The following is a 17,017-nucleotide window of genomic DNA, read 5'->3' as shown; positions in this document are numbered from 1 at the left end:
CTGCCTGATATGGGACACATTTAAGAGCAAAACTTTTTAATGTTTTATCCTTACCAGTGAGTTTGTCTAAAGTGCTTGGGGAATCTGCTCAGGTCCACACCTCCTTGAGGCTTCCAACTATCTATTGGTCTATCCAGAGCCTTCCCCAGAGGAAATGAAACGTGGGGATGGGGGACGGGGTGGATTTACTTTATAGTCCTCCTTTTCTCAAAGAATCCCATTTCTAGGTCTCAGCTCCCTAGCAGGAGACTGATGGAATGGCCCAGCTCTTTATTTCTTCTGGTCCCTAAAGAGAGCACTAGAGGCTAGTAACATGAGACACAGCCCCTGATCTTGCACCCACCCAGTCCCTGGCTGCTGACTTTTGACCCTTTCCGGCTGTTCCTGATTGAGCAGGAAAGCACTGCTCCTCAAAATAAATCAATCACAACATTTAATTTAACTAAGAAAATATATGACAAGCTAAGCCGGGGGGGTGGTGCATAGAAAATGAAGAGTCAGAAGCCACCACCTCATAAAGATAATCCTCCAAGGGGAGGTGGCTGGGAGTGAGATTCATGCAACAGCAGGGCTTGATTTGGGTTACTACCATTCCAAATCATTTTACCCCATTCCTTGCCCTGACCTTGCTGCCAAAGGCACCAAATTTGAAACAACAGCTGCTGCCTAGTGGCCTCAGTTTCAGGCAGTGGCATACAGCACAGGACCAGCAGATGTGCTGAAAGACCCAAAGATGCTAGAGGGCAGAATAATTGGGGCTGCCCTATTTCACAAACCCAGTTCTGAAGGGAATAAAGGACCACGTGCAATTCCTGCTAGAGGACAAATCCAAGCAACAGTGCTTTGCACGCATATGAAACAAGGCTTGTGGGGCTACCCTGAATACATCTATTTCTGAATCATCTTTGAGTCTTGATATAACCCTCTAACTTCAAACCAGGTCACAGCAGTGCCAAATGCTATCAGTTATTTAAGTCATTGTCTTCTTAGTGAGAAGGGTGCCAAGGGAACTGGTGTGAAAATAAGCAAAAAGCTGGGCTATGACCTTTAGAAGAGTCCTAATGGAATCTGCCCACAGAAGGCCCTTTTAAACGGCAGGTAGGTGAAGAAGAGCCTCACTGGGTTTACAGGCATGGAGAGAATGGCAGGATGATGACTGTCTCATTAAGGCACAATTCAGCCATCTATTGTCCATATGAATTGGGATCACCTTTTGGCATCTCTGAAAGCCCTTAATGCCTGTCTCCAAAACATTAATATATAGATTTTCTTTCTACAGAGACTGATTTTACTGGGCAGGCATAGGCGCCGCCTCTCAGCTTTGATGAATACAATATGGTCACTACAGTTTGAATGTCAGGAGTTTGAAAGACTGTCCTGTTTAATGATTGGGCCTAGACCCCCACCAGGCCAGAGAAGCCCAGAGACAGTCCATCACCTGGATGTGATATGAAAGTCCACATCTACTGGGATCTCAGGATCAGCTGAAATGGTCTTACATGGAGATGTATCATGTGCATGACAAATATTGTTGCAGCCACAAGACTCAATATTTGTTGCGTGGTTCAAGCTGACACCAGCTCTTGTATATCCTCTCCCCCAGACTGCTACTGTTTTCAATTCTGTCCAGGGGTGGGAAGGTTTGGGGTAGGTTCCTGTTGGGGATGAGTCGGTACTCTGGGGTTTATATTAAATTATCCAGTGTCTCTAACAGTGGTTTTATCTTTTGATTCTTTCCAGAACAGTGACCTTGACAAGCCAATTGTCTAAACAGAAGAACACACGCATTCCCCCGCTGTGCAGACAGGCTACAACTACTCAAACATTTATGTCAACACATCAGGTGCCAACGAACACGACATGAAATTGGTTGTGTTGTTTTCCTGCCATGAATCTGGAGAGACATCCATTGACTGAGAGATATCTCTATGTGCAAGTAAGGCCCTGTTGATACTAGGGAGATTTTCTAAAAATTTTCCTTTTGGGTCTAACTGATGTTAGAAATGTTGGAAGCTGTAGTGTAGATCAGATGCTGCTGCCATTTATAAGCACGATGTTATGAAACTGAGCATAGGTAAGTTTAATTGACATTCAAAACAGTGTTAAAGGTGACACACACAGCTCTTTGGAATGTTTCTAACTTGCATTAAAGTCCTAATAAATTAAAAACAAGGCAAAAAGAAATTAAGTCTGTTTTTTGTTCCTCCTTGAAGTTTGCCTTTTGATACCCTCTTTTGCCCTCAGCAGCTCATGCAACTTGGTTTACTGCAAAATAAAGACATCACAGATCCTATGGACATGTGAATTACTGAGCTGCAATTTGAATCTTTTTTCCTCCCCCAAACTGCTGAGAGGCAGCATTGTAACAGCTTTAAGCAGGACAATGTAGCTGTGTGTTAAGTAGAAAGAGTGTTCCTAGATCTTGTCTAGGTAGGGGAAATTGATCGGCAGAGCTAGTCCAGTGTTATTTAGCTATTCTAGAATAACACTCCTTTGTAGACACTATTCTGAAATGAGTGATTTTATTCTGGAATAATTACTCTGCAATCGGAACAGAGTAATTATTCTAGAAGTCACTTATTTGGGTATAGAGAGTATTCGCATGGGGGAGTTATTCCAGAATAACTATAACAGAATATTATTTTAAAATACTGTCAGTATTTACTGTACTGGTCAATTTCCCCCACAAACCTTTAGACTAGAGAAAGACATGTTATTTTTATCTACTTGGAAAACAGCAGTAATGCCAGAGATCACTGTAATTTAAGTGCTTCTCACTTAAGATTTTCCTTGAGAGAGAGAAAATTTTTGAATTTCAAAATGCGTGACAGGAAGGATTTTGTTAAAAAAAATTAGTACACAAGTGGATCTTTATGGATCACAAGTCTCAAACTGAAAACATAAACAAACTAAGAAAAAAATTTTCAGATTACTTATTAAAATGCCAGTGACCCATTCTCTACATTAGGGCTCCCAACATTGCTGACAGGAGTGGAGCCAGAAAATTGCCCTGGCATAGACACAGCCAGAGCTTCTATAAGGTTCTGATCATCTAATGGAAGGCAACTGGTTTTAAGTAGTGGGATGGTTTCCAGGATGACCATCTTTAAGTCTTTTGGCCTGATACAGATTTGGGTCTCCAGATGTACTTATTGATATTATGGGAACACAAGGAATAAAGCCCCTTCCCTCTTCATACTGTGGCATGGCCTCGAGAGGTTTTCTTTTCCAGGAGGCACTGGATTTTATGCAGCAGCTCTTCATAATAAGATGGTACCCCAGAGCATTCTCAAGGGAAGACAGCTGGAGGGTTTTTGAAAACCTGACTATGTAGCTTCACCATAAAATGCTCAGGACATAAGAACAGCCAGACCAGTCATGCAGCTAGCCTAGTATTATGTCAGGTGCTTCAGAGGGAATGAACAGAACAGGATCTATGCATCCAAAGTGACCAGAGGCCTTTGGAAATAAAGGCTTTCAACTTTACTGCCACCAATCAAAGATCCCACCAGGCTATTGAAAGCGATTAGCTGGCTAAATGCTCTGGAATTCTTCAAATTTCCATTGGTTTTTATGTCTGTAGAAAGAGGATACTATACCTTACAAATTCTGCTACTGAGGTTAGGCACCCTGCATAGAGGAGTACTGCACATCCTTGAAACCAAATGTGTAAGGCCACGTCTGGACTACGCGCCGGATCGGCGCGTTAAAATCGATTGCTCGGGGATCGAAATATCGCGTCTGGTCTGGACGCGATATCTCGATCCCAGAGCGTGCTTAGATCGATTCCGGAACTCCAGCTAGACGACCGGACTTCCGGATTCGACACAGCGAGCCGCGCGGATCGATCCCGCGCGGTGAAGACGGGTGAGTAAATCGATTTTAGATATTCGATTTCAGCTACGCTATTCTCGTAGCTGAAATTGCGTATCTAAAATCGATTTAATCTCGTAGTGTAGACCTGGCCTAAGTAAAAACTGGCTTACAAAGAGGAGCCTCCCCTTTCCCAGCCCCATGTGGGGGGGAGGGAGGCAGGGCCTAAGGAGCAGTACACAAACCTAAGAAACTGCAGGGTGGCCTGCCTCTCCTTGACTTTTGTAAAAGCACCTCTACCTGTTCCCCAAAAAGGTTCTCTGGTGTTTTTTTCTGGATCTCCAGTTGAAGCCAGAGGCCTGGAGCCAAGAAGATTGATAAGTGGCCACTCCAGAGGCAGCAACTCTCACTACTGTATTGCCTATATCAAAGGCTGCTCAGACCTGATGCTGAGTCAGGTCCATACTCTCATTTTAGAATTCCTAGTGTTGATCCTGGAGAAGGGACTTAGCCAGGGAAGAAGCCTTTTTCCAAAGCTCAGCTTGCCCCTTTGGCCGTGTTTATCTAGTAATTCACAATACGAAGAGTTGCAGCTGCAAAATGCTACAGCCTTTATCCAAATGGATCCAACCATCAAAGGGCACTGTTCTGGGGGATGGCACCATGCACCGTGCTCATCTGTCACCAAGATATTCCTGTTGCACAGGCACTGCCAGGGGAAGCTGCCTCCCCAACCCATAGGGCCAGAGGGGTGGGTTGGGGGAGGCAGCAGCAGGTGGCATTGGGGCCAGCTCCACCATGAACCCTGTGCCCAGGAGGATGCCAGGTGGGAGGCCCCAGACACTGCAGCCAAAAGAGGTTAGGCGGGACCCTGCGCTAGGATGGCCCGAGGAGGATTTCCCAGCTGCCTTCGGGCCGCTTCCAAGTTAATTTCTCCTGCGCGCCAACTCCCAGCCTTTGAACTCTGAGACTACAACTCCCACAATGCGCTGCCCCGGAGCCAGGGCGCATGCACGAGCAGGAGCGGAAGTGGGCGAACGTTCCGTCAGCCACGCCCCCCTGCGCTGGCCGCCATTTTGTAACCGACTTTCACCCGCCGCCCGACAGGGCTTTTTTTTTTTTTTTTTTTTAAAGGAGAAGCGACAGCCAAAAAAATCTCCTCCCCCGCTCCGGCACCGCGAGTGGCGGGGACGGTGCGAGAGCCAGAGCGGGAGGGTCTCGGAGGCTACCGGCTCCCTCGCGGCTTCTCCCACGGACCAGGGACTCGGGGGGACCAGAGGGGCCCAGGCTGCGGCGGGGGCGGTAGGAACCACGATCGTAACAGCAGAGGCTGGGCGAAGCGATTACGCCTGCGCGGTGCGCGCCCACCCTCCCCCGAGCTAAGCGAGACGGGGTCTCCTGGGCCGAGGGGGTGAAAAGGTCACCGAGCCGGGCGCGAGACGCGGCTGGTAATCGGCTAGGGGGAGGGGGTCGCGGCGCGCGCCACGGTTGGGAAAACCGACAGCGCGCGCGCTCCCGGGGAGCTGCGCTGGCCGATTGGTCAACGGAGCTGCGCGCGGACTAAGCTCGGTGAGGCTGCTGATTGGCCGGCGCTGGAAAGGGGGTGTGGCGTTTCCCACCTTTGCTGCTTGATTGGTGGGTGACGAGGCAAGGGCGAAGAATCTTGCGCCCGGGCTGAAGCCGACGCCGGCTCCTAATTGGCTACCGTTGAGCGGGCGCGACTGCGTAGGGCGGGGGTGGGCGGTGCGCGCTGGGGGGGCAGAAGGGGGAGCAACCGCCGCGGCCCCTCCGCTCGCCGCCCGATGCCGGGCGGGACGCGAGCTGTCGGGGGGCGCCGCGGAGCAGGGGGAGACCCAGGGGCCACCCTCCGCCGCCGTCGCCCCGACGCGCCCCCCCCCCGCCCCGGAGCAGGGGAGGATCCGCGGAGCCGCGGTTGAGGGAGGCGGGAGCGGAGCGGGTCGCGCTTGCCGCCGGGCGGCTGCAGGGGAGCCGCCGCCGCGCATCCCGCCGCAGGAAGGCTGAGTACCCCCGACGCCGGAAGAGCCCGGCGCCCGCCCGCCGAGGAGACCGAGCCGCCGCCGGCAGCTGCCGCCCGCCGGGACCCGGGGCAAGAAGGGGACCTCGCCCGTGTGAGTACCGGGCCCGGAGGAGAAGCGAGATATTTCCCCCCCCCCCCCACATAGTGACAGGGGGAGACTTTGGACCTCCCACACACAATGAGGGAGGGCGGGCTCTGCGTTTCCCTTTCACACACAGTGAGACACGGGGTGGGGGGGAGTCTGGTTCTGATAAAAAGCAAGAGAGAGTCCTGTGGCACTTCTACACCCCCCTTCACACAGAAGATACTGGGGGGGGCCGCTCTGCTACCCCCCTTCACACACAACGGGGGTGGCGGGCTCTGCCTCTCCCTTCACACAAGATACTGGGGGGCTCTGCACCCCTTCACACACAAGCGGGGTGGCGGGGCTCTGCCTCTCCCCTTCACACAGAGATACTGGGGGGCTCTGCACCCCCCTTCACACACAAGCGGGGTGGCGGGGCTCTGCCTCTCCCCTTCACACAGAGATACTGGGGTGGGGAAGAGGGGGTAGACTCTGCTCTTTAGTCTTATCAGAATCTACTTGAACTTTTCTTCTCAATATTCATATGCACTCACAGGACAAGAGGGTCTTCTCAGAAGAGTACAGCCTTTTCCATTCTGCAAAAACTGAATTGCTAGTCAAAGGCATTGAATGAAGATCGTGATAATTTGGCAGCTACTTGAGTAGTGCTGGAGGGGATGTAGGAGGGTCTCCACTGGCTTGAAAGGTGCATGGAGACTCTTAGGACTTGTCTGTGTGAGAAAATTGCACTGTTTGAGGATTCAGTTCATGCCTTGGGTGGAATTGTGTGACTTTTTCATGTAGACAAGCCCTTTTAGCCATAGATGTTACTCAGGGAGGGAGGGATGCCTTGGAGAAACTGCCAGTTTTATTTGAAGGTGGTTAAAAACCAGCCTTTCAAGATAAGGGAACCTTTCTTTGTTTGTTTATTTACTTTGCAGGAGCTGCCCAGGTAGTTTGGAAATAGAGCTCACCTTACAGTTTAATGGGGTTAGGTGTTAGTTTGTGTAATATGGCAGCAGCATTCTGTTACTTATATTTACTTTTATATTTCTTTCAGATATGCACATAAAGCAGCTGGTAAAGGTAAGATCTGAATGCCTCCTTCATTTTGATTTGTTCCTTATAATTAACATGTGGCATCAGGGAAAGGGAGACTTTCCCTAAGGCAGCCTTCCATCTGATGCATCTTCCACTTTAAGATAACATTTCATGTTTGTTTGGTGTTTAGTATTGCAATAGTGCCCCAAAGCTCCACTCGCTATTGGGGTCCCATTGTGCTAGGCTCCATATAAATCTAGTCCTATACCTTAAGAGCTACAAGGCCCTGGTTCTCAACAGTCTCTGTGAACATCATATTACAGGATCAGGCCCTAGTGTGACATATGAAAGGTACAGGGAGAGGGATGCATTCCAATTTATACATTTGTATATGTATACGTATTTGCTTTCTACTGTAAATGTTGTCATCTAGCCCCATCTGCCTCTCTGTGGATGGCAGTAGATTTCTTCTAGGTGCTGCAGCAGAGGTGACTGAGGAGAGATTTGGAGGAGAAGGTAGTGGTCTTGTGGATCAAATCATGGAGAGTATTCAGTGTGTACCGGGCAGTATGGGAGGAGTAGAAACATTATGTGCAGAAGGCTGACAGTGGTGGAGCAGGGAGATGATAGAGGCTTCGTCCTGAAGCAGTTTACAAAAGAAAGTATTATATAGTGTTTGGCAGGCAGAAATGGACAGAGCCTCACAGAATGGGAAGTCTCCCAGCAAACTCAGAATGCAGAGACTATATATACATACACAAACAGCTCACTTTTCTCTGCTGCTGTGTTCAGTTTAATGTTGATTTGTAGGTATTTGTGCCCAGAAACCTTGGGGCATCTCTAGTCAATGATGTGCTGCAACTTCCTGTTGGCAGCCGTCTGTGTTGCTGTTTGTAGACAGACAAATAAGCAGCCAAAGAGGAAAAGGAAGGATTGTAGGCTGCAGTGTTATTAACAAGCAATTTGAGCTTTGGATCCCAGGCATATAGTGAGACCTTAAGAAGGGAGAAACCAGGGCCCTCTTCAGAGTTCAGTCCAGCTGGGTGTTGAAATATGTCACTCTTCTACTTACCACGCAGTAAATTAATTCTGTGCTGATTTGCAATCTGTGCTTATGAATTCATTTAGCGTATACACTGCTAATATATAGTCACATTTTACTATGTAAAGAATATAATTAGTGATGTGTGTTGAGTTAGTGGCTTCTAGGTTAGAGTTAAGATTGCTGGAGTGTGTAAGGGGAGTGTCATTGCTGTTTTCTGAATGTATGAAGCATAATTGAATATTTATATAAATTATTTTATCTAGTCCAGGGGTAGGCAACCTGTGGCATGCGAGCTGATTTTCAGTGGCACTCTCACTGCCCGGGTCCTGGCCACCAGTCATTTTAATTTAATTTTAAATGAAGCTTCTTAAACATTTTAAAAACCTTATTTACATTACATACAATTATAGTTCAGTTATATATTATAGACTTCTAGAAAGAGACCTTCTAAAAATATTAAAATGTATTACTGGCATGTGAAACCTTAAATTAGAGTGATTAAATGAAGGCTCAGCACACTACTTCTGTAAGGTTGCCGACCCCTGATCTAGTCACTTCCAATCTATTACATGCTTAGGCTTTTTTAAGTGATCATGCTGCTAAGTTGGCCTAAGGATTCCGCTTTTTTCAGTTGCTTAAAACTTTCTGAAACTTTTCCATGTTTCAGATTGTATTTTCCCAAGCTTAGTCTTTTTGTAAAGTTTAATATTTTAAAACTTTGAGCAATGAATGCTTTAGCTGTCCTTGAATGTGAAAACACGGAAAAAATTCTCCACATTGAAATTCTTGTGCTTTTTCTTTATGAACCAGCCATAAAGCCAAAATAGCTCTATTTCCATGCCAAATTTCACGCTAACTGAAGAGCTGCACCTAGCCTTGTTTGATAGGAAAACTTGCTTTGAATTTTTCATCTCTTAAAATCCCATACAAAGTAAGAACCTTTTGTAGCTCAAAGTGTGCATGAAAGTAACTATGTTCAGTGATTATACAGCACCTAGCATAATGGTTTTCTACTGCAGGGCTGGGACCCCAGACACTGATGGTACAAATATTACACACTTGCACATTTGTACTGAATGAACCTGGGTGTACATGGAAATATCCAGTCAGCTATATTACTGTGCATTGACAGGGAAGCTTGGAGCTGGGGAAAAGTTAAAGGTGTACGGAAATTAACCATAGTCTGGTTCACCTTAGCTTTATCTTATAGGAAGATGCCAGCATCCTTCTCAGCCACACAGCTCATGGTGTGCAGGAGAGATGCTAGAATATTGTGGTGGCATCTATTCAAATAGTATCAGATTGTGTAACTTAACATGGTGGCAGTTTTTGCTAGCCAACAGACCTTTGAAGTCCTGGAGGGTGAAGCTGTTGCATGTTTAAAGATTTAAGTCAATAAATGCTAACATTAAGTTTATGTGGAATTTAACTGTGCATCCTTATGTACTTGCATTATGGTAGTATTTAATTATCACATACTATTAAATACAATACTGTATACAGTTTTTTATTTAGATCAGTTGTTTTCAACCATTTTTCATTTGCGGACCCCTATACAAAATTTCAAAATAGAAGTGTAGACCTCTTTGGAGATCTTACACATAGTCTGTATCTCCAGGGGTCTGCGGGCCACAGGTTGAAAACTACTGATTTTAGATAAATCTGTACAGCATCTTGTCATGACTGCTTGTCTGTGTATGACAGACAAACAGTTCATGAAAATCACTTAGCTGAAAAGTACACAGTAAACTATATGTATACAACATGCATCTTAGTTATTCAATCGAGCAGAAGTGTAAATTTTCTGCAGTATATAGGTCACCAAAAATTTTTAGCTCAATAAGGTCTTCATATTTGGAATTGCAAAATATGGAATTGCAACTTAGAGTTGCAAGCAGCTGTGCTGCAGCTTGCAAAGAAAATGTATAGTTTGAGTGCAGACAGAATTACTATTATTAAATATGTTTATTACAATAGGGCCTCCAGGCCAACCAAGAGAGGGGCCTCATTTGTGCTCAGCATTGTGCAAACATAGTGGCTGCTACCCTACAGAGATTGCAGAGGGTGGGAGAACCATGGGATGGCAGAATTATTAAAATAAAACAAGTGAACTTACACTATCAATGAAAACCATAAGGAATTGCTATGTCAGTATAACTAGTATTGTGTAAAAGAATAAAAATAGATACAGTGTAATGTGTATCTAAGGGCTCACTGGATCATTGACATCAGTGCATAGGCACAAAGGTCTGCCTTTGTGCATGTGATAGCAAGATTGTGGGAAGCTTAAGGCTGAGGAAGGTGTGTATTGTATTTCATGATTGATATCAATCACAAATACAAAACTAGCATATAAGGAGGCAGTTAAAGTTACAAAGTCAGCCTTAATTATGATATTTCCTGGCTTGTGTGCTTTATCATGCAACTGTAATAGAATCCTAGTATATTTTATGGGATGATTGTATTTTCAGATGTTCTTGTACAGGTACTTCTTGCATTTTATTAACTATATTTTTCAGTATAATTAGTAAGTCCTTTTTATATAGCTGTTTAATTCTGTCAGTTTTCATAAACCCAATATCCATAAAGTTCTAGACAAACTGTATACTATACCCCATGTGCAGTTTCATATGGGTTTAGATATTCTTCTCGTGAAAAAAATGTTAAAACTGCAGTTCTAACTAGAATGCTAATATTGGAAACTACTGGGTTGCAGATTTAATGGTTAAATTTTGATTCGTGCTTTTCCATTATCTCTGAATTGAAAATTGACTTCATAACTTGAACCTGTCAGTCATGCAAGTACTGACCCCTTTAAAGTTACAAAGTAGCTTTCTTTCTAAACTCCATCCCACCATTCATCTGACATTAGTTATTGATATATTTTCAGCTAAAATTTTACCTCCGGTTTCTGCCAGAAACTGAATGTCCTTTCACCAGTAAGAAGTTATGATTTTAAAAAAAAAGTCCTTTTTGTATCTTTAAAAAAAGATACTTTTGTGTGGGCTAACTTTGGGAGGGAGGGAGGAGATAGCAGCTGAACTTTAAAACTTGATGTGTAAATAAGGCCTTAAATGAGCAGGAAGTGCTTTGCTAAGTTTGGAAAAAAAGACATGAATATCTGAAACTTCAAGGCTAAGTGCTTGCAGTGGAAATGTGTGAAGATGCTAACTTTGCATTTAGCGATAGGCTACATACAAATGCAGAGAATCAAAGGTCTCAGTTATTGGTTCACAAAATACATATGCATTGCCTTCAGTCATTAGTGCTTGTAATCTGTACAAGAAGCCTACTTTTCTTTTTGCCTTTTGAAAAAGAAACTAGCATTCATGCTATACTAAGTTTGGAAGATCAGACACTAGAGTCACAAAATCCCCAAAGTTAATGTTGCTCTGCCAATGTTAACACAATGACGTTCAAAGTTTGTGCAGTTTTCTATTTCCTTTATTCATTGCAGTCCCCTAAAGATAGCATTCTTAAGGTATACCATGAAATATACAAGATGTGTAATATGGTAGTTAACTTTTCCAGAGTGTCAGAGTGCCCTGATATTGCAAGTTTAATTTTACATTGTTATTTTTATATTTAATAGAGAAATTACTTTGTCCAGATTCTTCTTAATTTTATTACTACAGTACACAGTACTACAACTTGCTACATTTGTTTCTAAAGTTGCAAAGAGAAGACTTACTCTGTTTGAGAAATAGAGTGAGGCTACAAAAGACAGTGCTAGGAACGAGGGAATAGTTAAAGATGACCTGTAGGATATTTTTAAAAACTGGGTTTGTCCTTTGTTTACCTATGGTCAAGGATTCCATGACTTACCGTGACTTCTGCAGCAGCTGGTGTGGGAGCAGACTCAGGGTTGGGGCAGGGGCTTGGGGTGTGGAGTGGCACTTACCTGAGGGATGGAGGGGGGGGGCTCCTGGACTCCCACCAATATGTTCCTGCTGCTCCTATTAATGAAATTAATAAGCAACAGGTTTAAAACAAACAAAAGGAAAGCTCATTTCACACAATACCCAGTCAACTTGTGGAACTCCTTGCCAGAGGATGTTGTGAAGGCCAAGACTATAACAGGGTTCAAAAAAGAACTAAAGTTCATGGAGGATAGATCCATCAATGGCTGTTGATGGACAGGGATAGTGTCAGTAGCCTCTGTTTGCCAGAAGCCAGGAATGGATGACAGGATGGATCATTGATGATTACCTGTTCTGTTCATTTCCTCAGGGGCACCTGGCATTGGCCACTGTCAGAAGACAGGATACTGGGCTATATGGACGTTTGGTCTGACCCATTATGGCCATTCTTATATTCTAGGGACCGGGGGCTCAGCACACTACCCGTGCCCACAGGCCCCACTCCTATTGGCTGTGGTTCCTTGCCAGTGGGAGCTGTGGAGCCAGCGCTTGTGGTGGGAGAAGCACGCAGACCCCCTTAGTCCCTCTGCCTAGGAGCTTCAGGAATATGCTGGTTGGAGCTGGGTAGGGAGCCTGCCAGCCCCACCAACCCTTCCTCCCCACCCTCAGCGGGAGTCCCAGGCTGCCCGGCCCCCCTTCCCTCCCAGTGCCAGCAGGAGTGGGCCTTGGCCATCGCCTGCGGTGACCCCAGACTACCTGGCCCAAGTTTAATTAGGGATATATAGTAAAAGTCATGGACATGTCACGGGCCGTTAATTTTTGTTTACTGCCTATTACCTGTCTGTGACATTTACTAAATATACCCATGACTAAAATGTAGCCTTCCTTATGATGTATAAGGCCTGAAAGAAAGGAGTAGTCTGATTTTTTAACCTTAGAACTATCAGAAATATCACATGTAGTCTCTGTGTTTTGCTGGAGGCTCTGATGTATATTATATGCTTATGTCTTAGTTGGAGGGGTGGGGACCTAGGCCCAGAATTAAGGAGTTAACGAGACTCTTGTTTGCTACCATTGAAGAATGGCAAATTTTATTACAAATGTATCTTTTCTCCCAAGTGTTCATTACATATTGGAATTGAAGAGATGATAAATTTTAAAACAACCTGATTAAAAATCCCTTCCTATCTCAATTGATTAGTTCTCCAGTTACCATGGTCTTTCACTGTGGAGAAGATCTAAATTTCTAACTGAAATAACAAGCCAGAAAGCCACCTTGGAAAACCTTATGAGTTTTTATACATAACAAAAAAGAAAAAAGGGGCTTCGGGCCACTTTATTTTCTTTGCAGGTCACCTTTATGGTTGAATGTGTCATTTAACTCTGCATTTCCTATATCCTGTGTTCTGTGCAGCTTTCACATTGCACTATTGCAATGGTTCTCAATCTATTTATCGTTGTGGGCCACATATGCAGCTTGCTATGTATTATGTGGGCCCCATCCACACTATATATATGTGTGTATGTATAATTTCCTAGCTGTGCCACAGCAGAACGGTGAAATCTTATTTAATGCAACTTCATAGTCAGTTAGGCGATTGAAGTAGTTAAAAGTCTAAACATACATCCCAGAAAGCTAGCATATATTAATACAGTTTTGTCTTCAGATTAGTAGCTCACTTGAAACTCTAAAGCACAAGCGAATCATTTCTGATTGTTTGCTGTGTATGCTTAGAATGCCACTTTCAAACACACGTAATTGAAAGATGAAATCTTTAAAATTTAACAAAGGTCCTGCACTTAAGAACCATGTTTAGTTGGTTTGGGTTTTTTGTACCTGGGGAAGTGGGAAATAAATATGTAAATGGCATATTTGTCATACTGTTGCAACTTAAAAAAAAAAAGAGAGAGAGAGAGAGAGAAAAATGGATTTTTGCAATAAAAAATTACCGTTGGGTTGAAGTGGAGCATAAAATGTTTCTGAATCGTAATGGGAATTGTAAATAAAAATGGGTCTCTAATAGGACGGCCTGCGAACTTTATACAGCCTCCCCTGGTAGTGAAATCCGCAATTCAAGATTAAAAAATAACACTGTTGTAAAAGCTAAATATAGCAAATTAAACAATTGCTATTTTAGTTCTTGCAGTGAGAGTGGGAAGAATGGCTGCTGTGAAAAGGTACCATGCCAAACTGAGGAAAAGGAGCAACTTAAAACTCACCACCTTCATTCCTTTCTCTTCCCTGTCTGCCTTTTTTTTACCCCTCTCCCCTCCACTGACTCCCATCATCCTTCTGTTTAATCGGAGGATTGGAATTTTTGCTTTTAATTGATGGAATCTCAACTGTGCGCTCTTGGGAACTGATGGATGGGGGTGACACCATCAAAATAGCCCACCAAGCTACGAAGAATGTGACTTTGTATGTTGATAGTCCTCAGCTAGTTCTAATGTGCAAGTATCCCTTGAATCAGTCACTTGTAAAATACCATTTTAGACTCTTCCATCATCATGTAATTCATTGAACCTGCTTATTGTCACTGGCTAACAGCGGCTGAAAGGTTTTAGCAATGATACTTTTCTGGTGCACTTGGAAGTCAAGCTAAAGCTTCAGTTGCAGATTCCACAGGAGACTGTGGCTCTTAACAATGGAGCAAGTTACAGTGGCTTTTCAGAAGACAAGAAATATAATAAAGGTTTTGACCATTTTTGATCTTCACGGTGAATTATGTGTGTTTGCAGTCCAATATCTGATACCTTTCCAGGATTTCACTTTCCTTTTCCTCCAGAGTTCTGGTGCTTTCACTTCAAGGAGAGCTTGTCTATGGAGTGTCTTTCGCTTCTGCTGGGACTTCTTGGTCAGCCAGCATGCTAAAGTACAGATGTACTATGGCACTCTTACATTACTCATTTAGTTGAAGAGATCAAGAATGTAGACCAAGCGCCTGGAAAACTCCTCCTAAGGAAAAAGCTGGTATGCAACTGTGGTACGCTACTGATAGTTAAGAGAGTGTACCAGAAGTGTGGAAATTTCACTGCAGCCTTCCAGTGAATTGTCATGAGAGCTGTGGGGACGAGGTTTTTTTTTGCCTTGCTGTAGAAAGCTGAGGTTCAGAAGGAAAAAGTTGTCTCAAGCAGTAGCAGAGTGGAGGGCTGCCAAAAGTACTTAAGCATTTAACCCTTTTGATATCTGGCTGCTTCAGCTATCCTTACATACATTTAAAACGAACTGAATAACTCTATGATCTGGGGTTTGAAGGAGAGGACTTCCTGATCTCTGTGAAAAATGCTTCCAAATCCAAACTTGCACAGTGGAGAAAACTGTTTACCTTGTGCATCTAGAGTTGGGACTAATGATGCCCAGCAGATGTTATATTGAGTATGGAGGGTTATTTGCAGGAGGGATAACTCAGTGGTTTGAGCATTGGCCTGCTAAACCCAGGATTATGAGTTCAGTCCTTGAGGGGGCCATTTAGGGATCTGGGGCAAAAACCTTTCTGGGGATTGGTCCTGCTTTGAGCAAGGGGCTGGACTAGATGAACTCCTGAGGTCCCTTCCAACCCTGATATTCTATGAGAGAAGTGAAACACTGAATAAACAGAGCTCTATCCTCTTCATTAGCGTGGCATGGAGGAATAAAAATTTCATAATGAATCTGTGTGGCTACCTCCCTTATTATCAGTGGATGATACTTTCTTTGCTTGAAGTAATATTTAAAACAGTTTAATGGAGGTGGAGTTACTCAGTAATTTACAAATGCAGTATGGTGACCTAATTATTGGTATGTTTTACTATGTGAATGTATTTGTAATAGGGGACTAAAGGGTAAACAGGAAGAAAGGGAGGAATGGCTCAAGATGGAAGCTGCTTCTCAGCAAATACTTAAGAGACAATACCAGGATAGGGAAAGACCTGGAAACCAGAGGATCAAAAGAACTGAGACAGAATTTAAAGAAGGGACTCTGACAGGAGGCAAAGATAGGTTTTTGCCAAGGTGTCTGAAGGAGGTCACCATGTGCCCAGGTCAGCATCAGGAGATGGGAAGCCTTTGGGTAAGATAAACATGAGTGTAGACTGTTTTTAAAATTCTTTTTTCTCTAAATGATTTGTTCCTATTGTTTATTTTAAACAATCTTTTGGTTTTAAAAAGCTGTTTGGTCACTAGATACGAGTGGTCATAGACTCTAGAAGGGAAGAACCATGAGTTCCAAACTCACCCAGACCTGCCTGATAAGCATGGTTGATACACAGGATGCTGTAGCCCAGGGCCCAGTGTAGGGGTAGGTGAATCTCAAAGCAGAGAAGGAGCACCAGGTGGAGTTGTGATTATATCTGCAGCACCTCCAGAGGAAGGGTAATAGCTTCCTCTAACACATTGGGTTATGTGAGCTAGACAAGAATATGACAGTGGAAAAAGGTGCTGCTTTTTCCTTTAAAGGATTCTCAGATCTATAGACACAGATTGATTGCAGAGTTGTAATTGTTAGGGACACATGAATACTGAATTGGAAGGCTGGCTTCTTCAAAAGAGCCACTCTTTTCCTCTGCAGAAATGGTTAAGCACTGGGAGGAGAAAAGGGTTAATCCTACAGCGGTTCATTGGGATCTCTTCTTTGGACTGATGAATTTCGGTGAACATCAGTTCTGAGTTCACCTGTTAGTAAGGCTGAATGTTTCATGCAGCTGCACCTTGCATGACACAACTGTGACTTTTACACACGTGGCTCTGTATGTACCCAGGATAGTGAATTTTGGGGTTTGTAATAGTTTTAAACTAATAGAGGTACATTAGTTCATAACAGCTTTTAATGTAAAACAGAATATTTGACTTATCATAATTTCCCAATATTCATCAAATATTTGTGTTTTGGCTGGACAGAAGCCAGCTTAACATGCAAACAGCAATGAATTTGCTAGACAAAGTGATACTAAAGCAGAGGAACATGTGGAAATGAGAAATTGGGATATGGCTTGTTAAAGATTTTTACTTTGAACAAGTGCCATGAAGTAACCACATGTGGTGTTTTGGGTGTACTTTATACATGGTAACTCTGAAGCCTGTTTCAACTTGATTCACAGAATTAAACATTAGTTTTTGCTAGCCTGCCAACCAAATAAATGTGTAGGACATATGTCCAATCTGCAACATGATTAAACTT

This window comes from Chelonoidis abingdonii, chromosome 4 (genome assembly GCF_003597395.2).
Source record: "Chelonoidis abingdonii isolate Lonesome George chromosome 4, CheloAbing_2.0, whole genome shotgun sequence".
In the NCBI taxonomy this organism is placed as follows: domain Eukaryota; kingdom Metazoa; phylum Chordata; order Testudines; family Testudinidae; genus Chelonoidis; species Chelonoidis abingdonii.
The sequence above is the reverse complement of the archived record's forward strand: the minus strand, read 5'-3'. Positions refer to the sequence as shown.